Genomic DNA, 12,680 nt, shown 5'->3' with positions numbered 1-12,680 from the left:
ACCTTGGCTTATAATATGTAAACATTTTTCTGTTTCAGAACTTGTTAATTCCTTGAAATTTCTCTTTGGCAGTGAAAACTTGATTTGATCAAAATTGTCTAGTCTTCTAGGCAATCACTTAAATGTAATTTTTTTTAAAGTACCAATCTAGGAGGCATCTTACACAATACCATGATGTCAGTAGTAATTTCAGTATTGATTTTGCTAGGTTTGGTATGTAGGGTTTTTTTTTTGTTAATTTAGAGAATCAATATGTAAACATTTATTAAACACCTACTGCGTAGTAAGTGCTGGTGATGTAAAGAAAGGCAAAAGACAGTTTCTGCTCTTGGTTATAAACAAATAAGATATTCACACACACACATTCACGTGCGCACAGGTGTACACACACAATGCACTCGCGCACACAAACACATGTGTAGCAGCCAGATGGTGCAATGGATAGAGGGCCAGGCCTGGAATCAGGAAGGCTCATTTTCCTGAGTTCAAATGTGGCCTCAGATACTTACTAGCTGTGACCTAGCTTACTAGACTTACTAGCAAGTCACTTAATCCTGTTTGCCTTAGTTTTTGCATCTGTAAAATGAGCTGAAGAAGAAAATAGCAAATCACTCCAGTATATTTGCAAGACGCCAAATAGAATCAAGAAGAGTCTGAAACAACTGGATGACTCTGTGTGTTTATACATATATACATACATACAGACACATATATGATATGTTGGAATTGGAGATAATCAGGAGAGGGAAGGTACTAGCATTAAGGGAGATTAGGAAAGGTTTATTTGTAGAAGGTATGATTTTAGCTGGGACTTGAAGTTAGAGAAGCTTGGAGGTGGAAATAGCAAGTAGAGAATTCCAAGCATGGCAGGACAACCACTGAAAATGCCTTGATTTGAAAGAATGGAGTGACCATTGTGTAATGAACAGCCAGGCCAGTGTGACAGATCTCAGGGTATGTGGGGTTAAGTAAGGTATAAGAAGACTAGAATGATGAAAGGGCCAGGATGTGAAAGTCTTTGGACTCTAAACAGAAGATTTTGTATTTTATTTTGGAGGTAATAGGGAGTCAAGATTTAAACCAGATGACTTTATAAGTAGTAAGGTTTAGAATGTGCCACTCTGACTTTATTTTAGTGTAAGTCTTGGTAGACTAGACCTTATTCTTTTACAAGCTGTTTATGGTTATCTGGTAATTATAGCCAAATTATCTTGGAATACAGCTGTTATCTAGAAGGTTAGCCACAAAGGGAAAAAGTAATGGTCTGTGACACACAGCAGAGATTTAGGGATATAATAATGTTAAAATCAGATGAAAAATCATCTGCTTTTATAATTGATGTTTTTGTAAAATTCTGATGTTCCAAACATTTTGTTAAAGGCAAAAAACTAGGTTATTCTGTACAAAGTACATTTAAATCTTAAGTAATGTAGCATTTCTTTAAAACTTAATGTTGAAAATGAGAATGGATTCAAATTACATTTGAAAAATATGTTCACATCAGAGAGAAAATATGACCTCCCTTGAAATGGCTGTGATTCATGGCTCATTTCTTCCCATCATCTTGAGGTAGAGGAAATATTTAAACTTATATACACTGTGACCTTAATCTAACACAAAATACAAACCCCACACTTAACAAAAGGCTGATTTTAGATGGCAGGTTGACTCTATCATATTATCTAGACCATGTCTTTATGAAAGTTGATGATCCTCCACTGTTTAACTGATACATTTTTATTTCAGATATCATGAAATAGTAATTGCATGAGATTAATGAGTATTTCAAATTTGGATTTAAAAGTGATACAATGCAAATTCTTTTAGCCAGAAAGAAGCTAGTTTAAACATAAACAATAGTTTATTTAGAAAGAGAGACGTCTGAGGGGAAACAGTTTAAAGACTCAGTGAGAGACTTAGGACTACCAACTGCCTGTGCTAAAATCAAACTTTGGGCAAGAACATAGAACCTGGTTGTAATTTACAGGGCATATTTCTTAGTGTACTTGATCAAAAAAGGGAGCTCTGTGAATCCTGGCTTGCCAGAAGGGTATATTACCTGTTATTTCTGGAGATTGATCCTACTGATTTTCAAACTTTAGTTATATGTGAAGCCATTTTCTTTACAGTTAGCTTTTTAAATAGGAATCATTGATGAATTGAACCATTTGGTCTTTATCAGGGAAAAAAAGTAATTACCACTTTTCTCACAAAACTCAAGCCATCACTTGTGGAAAGATAGTCACAGTAATGCTCTGTGGATTTGTGAGTTGATCCTAACTATTGTGGAAAACTGTTCAGAGTTATATTAAGAAAACTGACTAAACTGTACATACCCTTTGGCCCACAGATTCCACTGCCAGCCATATATTCCAAGGAGGCCAGTGGGGTTTAAAAAAAAAAAAGCTTGCTATACACCAACATATTTATGGCTGCACTTTTTATAATATTTAAAAACTGGAAACAAAGTGGATGCCCATCACCTGGCAATGGCTAAACGTGTTTTGGTACATGAATGTAATGGACTATTACTACAGTTTAAGAAATGAAGAATATAGAGAAGTATGGAAAGACACACAAAGTAAAGTAAGCAGAACCAGGAAAAAATGTATGTATGTGTATGTGTGTGTGTGTGTGTGTGTGTGTACATACACTTAGACATATAATGATTACTACATTGTAAATGGAACAACATCAGTATAATAGTTTAAATTAAATGCTGTGAAAACATATTAATTTAGAAGATGTAAAAACAAAAGATACCAATAAAATTTATTTAATAAAAACTTTTTAGTAAATCCTGAGTTTTTTTTAATATTCTCCTAAAATTAGTGAAATCCTGGCCTTTAAGCAGTCAGAGATTTTGCGTTGTTTGTGTTGAGCAAAGGCTGAAGATCACTCCCTCTTTTGAAACAGAGCAAAAGCTTCAAACAATGGTAAGTCCTGTTAGCTATATTTTTATAGCAAAGGACAAACTGTTTATTTTGTGTGAAAGGATTCTATTAGTCTTCTCAACTATAATAGTATATCATGTCAATAGTATGTTTGAATGTTAGAGGAGAAACTATGCTATAATATTCTTCAGTACTTTAAAAGATCAGTGATATCGTTATTGTGGGTTTTTCATGTTCCACCTTATCTTATTAAATGGTTTGCTATGGCTAAAGAAATTCATCCTACAGTGATCAACTGTTTAGTAATAATAAACTTTAAGAATATAGCTATTTTTCCTCTGTTACCTTTAGGATCAAATACAGACTCCTGTTTGGCCTTTAAAGTCCTTTGCAAGCCTTCTCCAGTCTACCTTTCTAGCATAATTATATAAATATAAATATAAAGTTTGCCTTTTATATTCACATGCTTTACTTTTATTGGGCAGTGGGGAATTGCAGTTTATATGTTTCAACAGAATTTCTTCACTTTCCAGCATTAGGAGTAAGTTTATTTTTTAATTTTAATTTAATTTAATTTTTTGACTTTTTGGAAGGGGGAAGGCAAGGCAATGAGGGTTAAGTGACTTGCCCAAGGCACATGGCTAGTAAGTTTCTGAGCCTGGATTTGGACTCAAGTCCTCCTGACCCGAGGACCAGTGCTCTATTCACTGTGCCACCTAGCCACCCTTGGGGTAAGTTTATAATTAAAGTCATCGGTAGCTCTTATTCCATTCTCCGTTTCTGTTCCTTTTTTTGTATTGTATGTTCATTTTATGATCCTTAGCAAATATGATGTGGGACAGATTTTTTGTGTGACAAAATGTGTGTAACATTTTCATTTTTAATTGACCATGCTGGTTAATATGAGAGAATTAGCTAACCAATTTTGATATCTTCTAGTTTTGTATTTATAGCTCATTTGCTATAATGTCAAAAACTTTGCTTCAGAACTTAAATATTTTTATTTTAAAAAAGACAAATTGAATGGCTTAAAAAACGGTTAAATTAGTTAATTTTAACCTTTTAACTTTTTGTAAGCTCAGTAGAAGTGTTTATTCTTTTAAAAAATCTAGTGTTTAAAAATACTGACTCCAGATATTTTCTGTGCTTGGTCAGATTCTATCTGACCATTTTCAGTTCAGCTGGTTTCTGCATAGAAGCCATAACAATGCATGCATTTACAAACACAGTGTGTATATGAATACCTGAAATTTGTTGAAGCAAAATGGATGTGTTAACTTTTGACATAAATAGCAAGTTCTTCATAAGGGCACCTTCTGAAGTAGGGTTAGGAATCTGTGTTCTTTATTTTCCTAGTTTAAAAAAATGGCTTAAAACCTCCAGAAGTACTATCCTTGCATTTAGGTATCTTTTAAGCAACTTTGCATGGCTTTTTCTGAAAGCCAAATGATAAATAGCTGCTTTTCTAAATAGAAAATTAATATTTGTGGGACTTCAGGGGTCTGCAAACTGGATATTGTAGTGTCTTGCCCTGAGAAATGTTGCATTTTATTTTATTTTTATTTTTTTGCTTTTTGGAGGGCATTTGGTGTTAAGTGACTTGCCCAAGGTCACACGGCTAGTTTGTGTGCGTGTGTGTGTTAGTTAAGTGTCTGAGGCCTGATTTGAACTCAGGTCCTCCTGACTCCAGGGCCAGTCCTCTATTCACTGCACCACCTAGCCACCCCTGAAATGTTGCATTTTAACAATGGTTGATGGAGGAAATGCTGCAAACCTTATGATAGAATCTTGTAATAGCTATATTACTACTTGGATACTTGTCTACTATACATTTACTATTGGTAGAAAACTCTTTTTGGAGATGAATTTAGTACCCAAAGCCACTGTATAAATTTGAAATTTTCTTTGGCAGGGCAGGTGGTGGGAAAAAATTAACATCATCAAGTAGATATAGATACAGAGATAAAGATATAGTATCATCAGCCTTGCTATGTCTAAATTCAATTTCATACAAGTTAGATGAACTCTAACTATTCCCTTCCTTTTCATGAACATAATTTTAAAAACACATTTTATTGATGTCTTTCCTCTGAATAGCATAGAATTTTTATAATAAATAGATCTTGGAAAGGTGCTGTCAGGAATACAGCTTGCTTTTTTTTTTTTAAGGTGAATTGAAGAGTCACAGTATTTTAAATAAAATCTTCTAGTTCAGTTAAAGGATTTGTTCCTTACTAGACTGTGAACTTATTCGTACTAATTATTGCACACTGTTATGTTCAAGATATTGAGGAAATAGTAAAATATAAGACATATTTCTTGCTCTCAGGTAGCTTACAGTCCAGTTGGGGAGATGACACGTAATATGACTAAAAGCAAGGATTCAGGAAAGAGGTGACATTTGAATTGAGAGACAAGGGTCTGTTATCCCAGATGAATTCAGTATCTTTAGTACCTTGCTGCAAGAAAGGGGCCTGGAAAAACGGGTAGAATTTCAAGAGGCAGAGATTGGAAATGGGGGTAACAATTTAGATGGCAGGAAAAGCTTAGCTGAAGCATTTTTCAGGAATGGCAACTAGTTAAATTTGATTTGTAAGTTCAGGGTAGGGGACAACATGGAAGAGAAGACTTGAAGAGCCAACATGATCTGTAGTTGTAAGGTTGCAGAATGCAGAATTTATAGTCAGAGGACCTTGGTTTAAACCCTGATGCTGCTAGTTACTACCTGTGTGACCTTGGGCAAGTCGCTCAACCTGTCTGGGACATTTTACTTATCGGTAAAATTAGGAGTACGATTAGGTATTCTAAGATTCTTCCTAAATTTTTGTCTTTGCTTCTTTGATTCAAAAAATTGACTAGATCTATACTGAAGAGGATCTTGGATACAGGCTAAGGAATTTTTATATTGTTTGGTAAGTAATAGGAGTCTTTTGAAGATAACATATATTTTGTAAGTATGTAATTGTATGTTGTTTCTCCTATTAGAATGTGGACTTCTTGAGAGCAGGGATGGTTTTTACCTCTCTTTATATCCTTGGTACTTAGTGTAGTACCTGGTACCTTGTAAGGGCTTAATATATACTTGTTCACTTGACTAAAACAAGGAAATGTGATCTAAGTAATATTTTTATGGGTTGGAGGTAGAACAGATTGAACCTAATGAGACAAGTTATGAAACTATTGTAGTTGTCTAGTAAAGCAAGAGGGATCAGGACTAGAGTAGTGGCAGTGAAAGTGAAAAAGGAAGGATGGATTTAAAATGTTTTGAAAGAAGAATATTTGAAAATTGATAACTGATGTTGTGAAGAGCGGAGTGAAATGGTGAATTGGAGAATTGAGCCCTAAAAAGGTGTCATTCTTGTCTTCTCTCTCTACTAGTGTCTAGCACAGTCCTGACAGCATGATGGGAGGTACAGAAAAACTTATTGAATGAATGTAGTACTTGTGTTTTCATTTGATAGTGAGAACACAGGCATAGAGAATGCCTTAGATTCCTTTGCAAACTGAAATATTCCAGTATAGGAAAAATATTAACTGTAAGCTTGACTGAGTGAGGAGGCTTGGGAATACTCTAGAAAAGCCTTTTGTTTACTTTGGGGTCTACCTACACACACATAATTGTATGTTGGATAACTTGTGTATATGGAATAAAGAGAACTAAAAAGATTGTTTTATGTTGTTACTAGATGGAGTATTGTGCCAACTTATAGACACACAGATTTTAGGGAAAGCTGTTAGTTGAACTCTGGCCATGTGTTTAAGGAATGTGATCTAGAAACCTTACCTGCAGTTGGATATGCATAATGAGATTCACCTGGCAGACAAAAGAAAGTATTTGGTTTGATTTGACTGTTCTGCTGATTTGTGTCAGTCAACAAATGTTTGGAAAATGTGTTTATCATTCTCTGGAGTACTTAACGCTTAGTATTCACTGAGGGTTAACTTTTTGGAAGTATAACTTTTCAGATATTTGAAGTGTAATTCAAAAACTGAAATGTTTGTTGGCTGTTGGTAGTTGAGCTTAGTCCAAAGACTGAGTTTCTGTGTAATTTGGGACAAGTTGTGTTACTTGGTGCCTGTTTCTCTTTTCTGTACAGAGCAAAATATTTTGAGAATAATGTTTCATTTTATTCATATGTTTAAAAACAGTTGTTACTTTATGAGATAAATGTTTATCTTAGGTGAATCTTCAAGGTTATGATTTTTATGAAGTAGGATAAGGATTTCATTGCTAGACAGAGAAAAGCAAACCACAAGATTAGAGTGATGTCTTGTCAGTATTGGTGTGTGCCTTTTATGATTTTATGCTCTATTGTACATTTTTTTGTTTTTTAATAGAATTTTATTGATATGTTCTGTTTTAACATTTCCCAAATTTTTCACTCCTTCCCCTCTTCTAGAGAGTCATCCTATATAACAAAGATTAATTTTTTAAAGGAAAAAAAGAGAAAAGACAATTAGCAAAACTAATCAAAACATAAGAAAAAAATGTGAAAACATACATTGTTCCACAACAGTGAACTTTCTACCTTTGAAAAGTAATAGTGGGGAGGTATCTAATTTTTATGTTTCTTTCTCTCCCTGGAGCTATGCTTATTCTATGTAAATTTGAAGTGTTCATTTTTTTTTGTTGTTTTCTGATTGTTCTTTCCATTTACATTACTGTAGTCATTGTGTAGATATTCTTAGCTCTGCTTACTTCACTCTTCATTGCTTTTTGAAAGTCTTTCCATCCTTTTCTGTATTCATTTTCATTTTTCCTTAGATCAGAGTATATAATATGTTTTAAGTACAATGTTGTATGATACTCTTAAAAGGCCTTGTAACATGTATGAAATTTATATTAGCTGATTCTATAGTCTTTAATCATTACATTCATAGATTTACATACTTTTAAAGCTAGAAAGGACTTTAGAGATGAGCTAATTCAGTTTTTGTATTTTAAATATGAAGAAGCTGAGGCTCAAGGGTGATAAAATTTTTGCCCAAAATCACAGTTTCAGAAGAGGGACCCTAGCCTCCTGACCACCTAATTCTTATATATTATGTGTGTGTATACACACTTAAAATGCAAATTTCATAAAATCAAGTAGAGTATGATTTGGAATAAAAATGCAAGGTATGAAGAGGCTTTTTTTTTTTTTTTAGAAGGTGGAGGACCGGGCAGTTGGGGTTAAGTGACTTGCCCAAGGTCACATGGCTAGTGTTTTGGTTTGTTTTTTGTTAAGTGTGAGACCAGATTTGAATTCAGGTTCTCCTGACTCCAGGGCTGGCGCTCTATTTACTGCGCCACCTAGTAGCCCCTGAAGAGACTTCTAAATACAGACTTGACTTCCCCCACCCCACCTGCCATGTTACCTACATTGTCTACATGCCAATATAGATTTTACTTGCACTGACTTGAAAACATTTTCTCCATTGCTGGTTGATTAGAGTACCCCCCCCCATCTTTAAATTGTAATATTTTAGGTTTTTTAAATTGTTACTTTTTTTTTTTTAAGTAATCGGGGTTAAGTAACTTGCTCAAGGTTACACGGCCAGTTATTTCTGGGTGTGGTGCTGAGTATCTGAGCCCGGATTTGATCCAGGTCATCCCGACACTGGAGCCGGTATTCTTACTCGCTGAGCCACCTGGCTGCCCCTAAATTGTTACTTTTAATCACAGCATCAGTACAGGTCACTTACCAGTTTTTTTGATTTTGGAGTGGCTTTTTTTTTTGTCCTTCCTTTTTGCTTTAAATACATTTAAATACATTTGCTTTAAATACATTAAATACAATCCAAACTCTAGAAATTGGAGTTGTATACCTTTGACATAAACTGTTCATCTTTTCTAGGAAGTTAGATGGTGAGAAGTTGAGAGAAAAAAATGGAGTAGGTGTATTGAAATCAAACAAACAGCCAATCAATCAAATAGCATTTATTATTAAGCACCTACTATGTGCCAAAAGCAAAAAAAAAGTCCTGATGTCAAGTAGCTCAGTCTTTTAATGGCAGAGACTACATGCAAACAACTCTGTACAACAAGATAAATATAATAGATAAATTAGGGCTTGCCTCAGAAGGAGGTAACTGAGATTAATAAGGAGGATTGGAAAAGACTTGTTGCAAAAGGTAGGGTTTGGGAGGCTAGGTGGTGTAGCGAATAGAGCACTGGCCCTGGAGTCAGGCCTCAAACACTAGCAGTGTGACCTTGGGCAAGTCACTTAACCCCAATTGCCCTACCTTCCACCCTCTAAAAAGCCAAAAAAAAAAAAAAAGAGCTAGGGCTTTAATTGAGACTTGTAGGAAATAAGGATGAGGGAAAGAGTTTTATCGATGAAAACACATTGTTTGGGAAACACCAAAGGAGGCCAGTGTTGCTGTGTTCATGGTGCTGTATGAGGGGATAAGGTATAAGAGGACCGGAAAAATAGGAAGGAGCCTGGTTATGAAAGGCTTTAACAGCCAGAGGATTTTTTTTAATTTGATTCTGGAGATAAATAGGAAGCCGTTTGAGTTTATTGAATGGGACCTGGCATAGTTAGACTTGTACTTTGGGAAAATCAGTTTGGTAGCTGAGTAAAGGATAAATTGGAGTGGGGAGAGAGACTTGAGGCAGGGAGACTTGGCATCAAATTATTTAGGAGTGAAGTGATGAGAGTCTTAACTATGATGGTGGCCATATCAGAGGAGAGAAGGGGACATATATGAGAGATATTTTGAAGGTAGAGATGGCAATGCTTGACACCTGATAGGAGTGAGAGTCAAGGATGACACCTCTATTGCCAGCCAGAGTGACTAGGAAGATGGTGGTGTCCTTGATAGTACAAGGGTTTATGAGGAAAACATAGTTCCATTTTGGACATATTAAATTGAAGATGTCTACAAGTCATCCAGTTCATGATATCTAATAGGTAGTTTGCGATGTGAGACCACAGCTAAGGAGGGAGGTGAAGGTTGAACAAGTAGATCTGAGAGTTACGTGCAGAGAGAGAACTGAAACTATGGGAACTGATAAGATCACCAAGTGAAATAGTATATAGAGAGAAGAAAAATGGGCCTTGTACACAACCCCACTACAGGGCTTTGAAGGCACCCCAAGGTTATTAGGCATGATGTGGAAGAAAATCTAGCAAAGGAGAAAGAGAAAGATGGGTCAGACAGTTAAAAAGGACCAGGAGAGATCAGTGTCAAGAAAATTTAGAGAGAAGAGGTTGATTGACAGTGTGAAAGGCTGCAGAGAGGTCAAGAAGAATGAGGATTGAGAAAAGGCCATTAGATTTGGCAGTTACATAAAGGCATTTTTAGACAGGAACACGTATCCTTTGAAAGATAGTGGCATCTCATGTATAACCTTTATCAGATTGCTTGCTGTCTTATTTAGGGAGGGGAAAATGGGGGGGAGGGAGAAAAAATTTAGAACCCAAAATCTTATAAAAAATGAATGTTGAAAACTGTCTTTACATGTAACTGGAAAAAATAAAATACTATTTACAATTTTTTTTTAAAAAAGACAGTGGCATTTGCTGACAAAATATGGATACCCTGAATATCTAGATTGAAGGTGAAAAGAAGAGTTATAAAATTCTGAGAGATGTGAGTCAAATTTTAGATACAGTTCAAGGAAATTGATTTTTTGGGTTCTGAATTTTCACAGGCAATAGAAGACTGTAAAATATTGCCTATAAATTGTCATTTGTCCTAGTGGGATATAAGACCTCTTTCCTTATTCTGATAGACCTTTTAACTAGTGGAGTGGTTTTTGTTAAATTTTGAATTTTTCATCTTAGTGTCCTTTGCCCCAGATAATAAATTTGATGAAAGCATCAACTTGTGTTTTAGTGGAAAAAGCACATTTTGAAAATCAGGAGACCAGGGTCTAAATTTTAACTGCCTTTAAGGAGCTGTGTCAACTTGGATGTCATTTAACCCATTTATACCTTACTTTCTTCGTTTGCAAAATGAGGGAACTAGACAAATTATCTTTAAGGTCCTTTCTAACTCTGTGATTTTAAGTTTTAAATTTTAAATTCTGTGATTTTAATATTCGGTGATAAATTTTGGAATTATTTTCTCCTTAACAAGCAATAAAGAAATTTAAAAAAAAAATTGTTTTCCCAAGTCAATATTGGGATTAATCTGTATTTCAGTTACTGGAAACCTGTTTTAAAAGTACTATATTCATTTTTTTGCCTTATATTTGTCATATATTATCACTACTACAAATCATTCAGGTACCTTAATTCTTAGTTGTATTAAATTTACCGTATTTACTAGTAATCATCAAGTGTTTAGCCATCAACTAAAAAAAAGAGCATGTATTTTTTGTTGGTACTGAATTATATTCTTTTATTGTCAGTGTCATGTTCTTTTTGTCATAAAACAGACTATTTTTAATGATCTAAAAAATCTGCATATAAAGCATATCACCAAGTAAACTGTCAAGTTCTGTGTTGAATTTTGAATTTCCATACAATATCAGAATCCTATATGATGGTCGTAAGATTTGTTTATTCATTTGAAGCCTGTTGGTTTAAATAGGCTTGCAAAAAATCTTTTAAAAAATTGAAATAGCCAGAAAGAGACTTGCCTCACAATTGCTGTAAGTGAAAATTTTTGTTCTTAAATTGTATTATCATCACATATTTTACTAGTAAAGTTTATTTGCCCGGTATTTAAGGCACTTTGCAATCTGTTGACACCTTTCCTGCCTTTCTAGCCTTCCATTACCCTTCCATTCAGTCCACACTTCAGCCAAACTGTACCCTTGTCCTCTAAAACAGACATGGTGTTTTCCTTCCTCCGTGCCTTTGCCCAGAATGTTTCCATTGCATCCCTTTGCCTAGTGAGTTTGTGCCTATCTTTTCAAACTTGATGCAAATACTTATTTACTCCTTAAATGAAGCTTTCTTTGATTTCCCCATTCATTCCACGAATACACTTTTGTCTTTCTCTTCCTCCTTTTTTCTGTCAATCTTCATACATTATGTATTATAGTCACCTGTTTGTATACTCTACGAGACTTTAAGCGCCATTATTTCAAATACTAAGTCCTATCCGAATTTTCTGTCTCCCCTAGCATTCCACTATCTTGATGGACAAAGACAATAAAAGTCAATTTTTTTCTCTCATATCCTCTGGTCTCAGATGATAAATATAGAGGCAGCTATGGCACGAAGGAAAGAACACTGTACATAATGAGGAGACCTAGATTTTAGTCTGCCACCAACTGTGTGATTTTGAGATTCATTCTATCTCTATGAGCCTGTTTCTCCATTTGTAGAATGCAAATAGTAACTGCCCTGCTTACCTCACTGGTATGTTGTGAGAATTAAATTAGATAATTTATTTCCTTTTAAATTAGAAGCTTCATGAAGATAGGCCTTATATTTTATCTCAACTTGCTATCTCCTCAAACACCTAGCATGTTCTACTGCATGTAGAATGTGCTTATTAATAAGTGTTTGTTGAATTGAACACTTAATATGTGACACACATGGTGCAGGATGAGAAGATATGTCTAACTTGTGATATGCACTTCACATTTAGAGGGAGTACCCACATGGAGATTACAGATCAATTATAGAATCCAAGTATTTGGATATAAGCTTTTTTTACAAGTACCTCATGAATCAAGTGAAGCAGGTTTTACATATGGGGAAACAGGTTTCTGAGGGGTTAAATGGCATGACCATAATCATACAGCAGTGGTCTCATTGTTGACCAAACTCCAGGTCTCATGGTTCCTGTTTCCATGTTCTTTCAACTTTTTCAGGCTGCTCATCTGGGCAGCTGATGTAGTAG

The 12,680-nt window shown here is 34.9% G+C and overlaps 1 protein-coding gene across 7 annotated transcripts in view; it reads left to right on the top strand.

The window, feature by feature from the left end:
• Positions 1-12,680, top strand: part of ZNF652 (zinc finger protein 652) — a 122,951-nt gene that overhangs the window by 11,763 nt on the left and 98,508 nt on the right. The window lies entirely within an intron of this gene.

The sequence above is a fragment of the Petaurus breviceps genome, unplaced genomic scaffold, assembly GCF_028583685.1.
Source record: "Petaurus breviceps papuanus isolate PSGF00001 unplaced genomic scaffold, PetGlider_PUasm1.0 90630, whole genome shotgun sequence".
NCBI lineage: Eukaryota > Metazoa > Chordata > Mammalia > Diprotodontia > Petauridae > Petaurus > Petaurus breviceps.
This window is presented reverse-complemented; position numbering and strand designations above follow the sequence as displayed.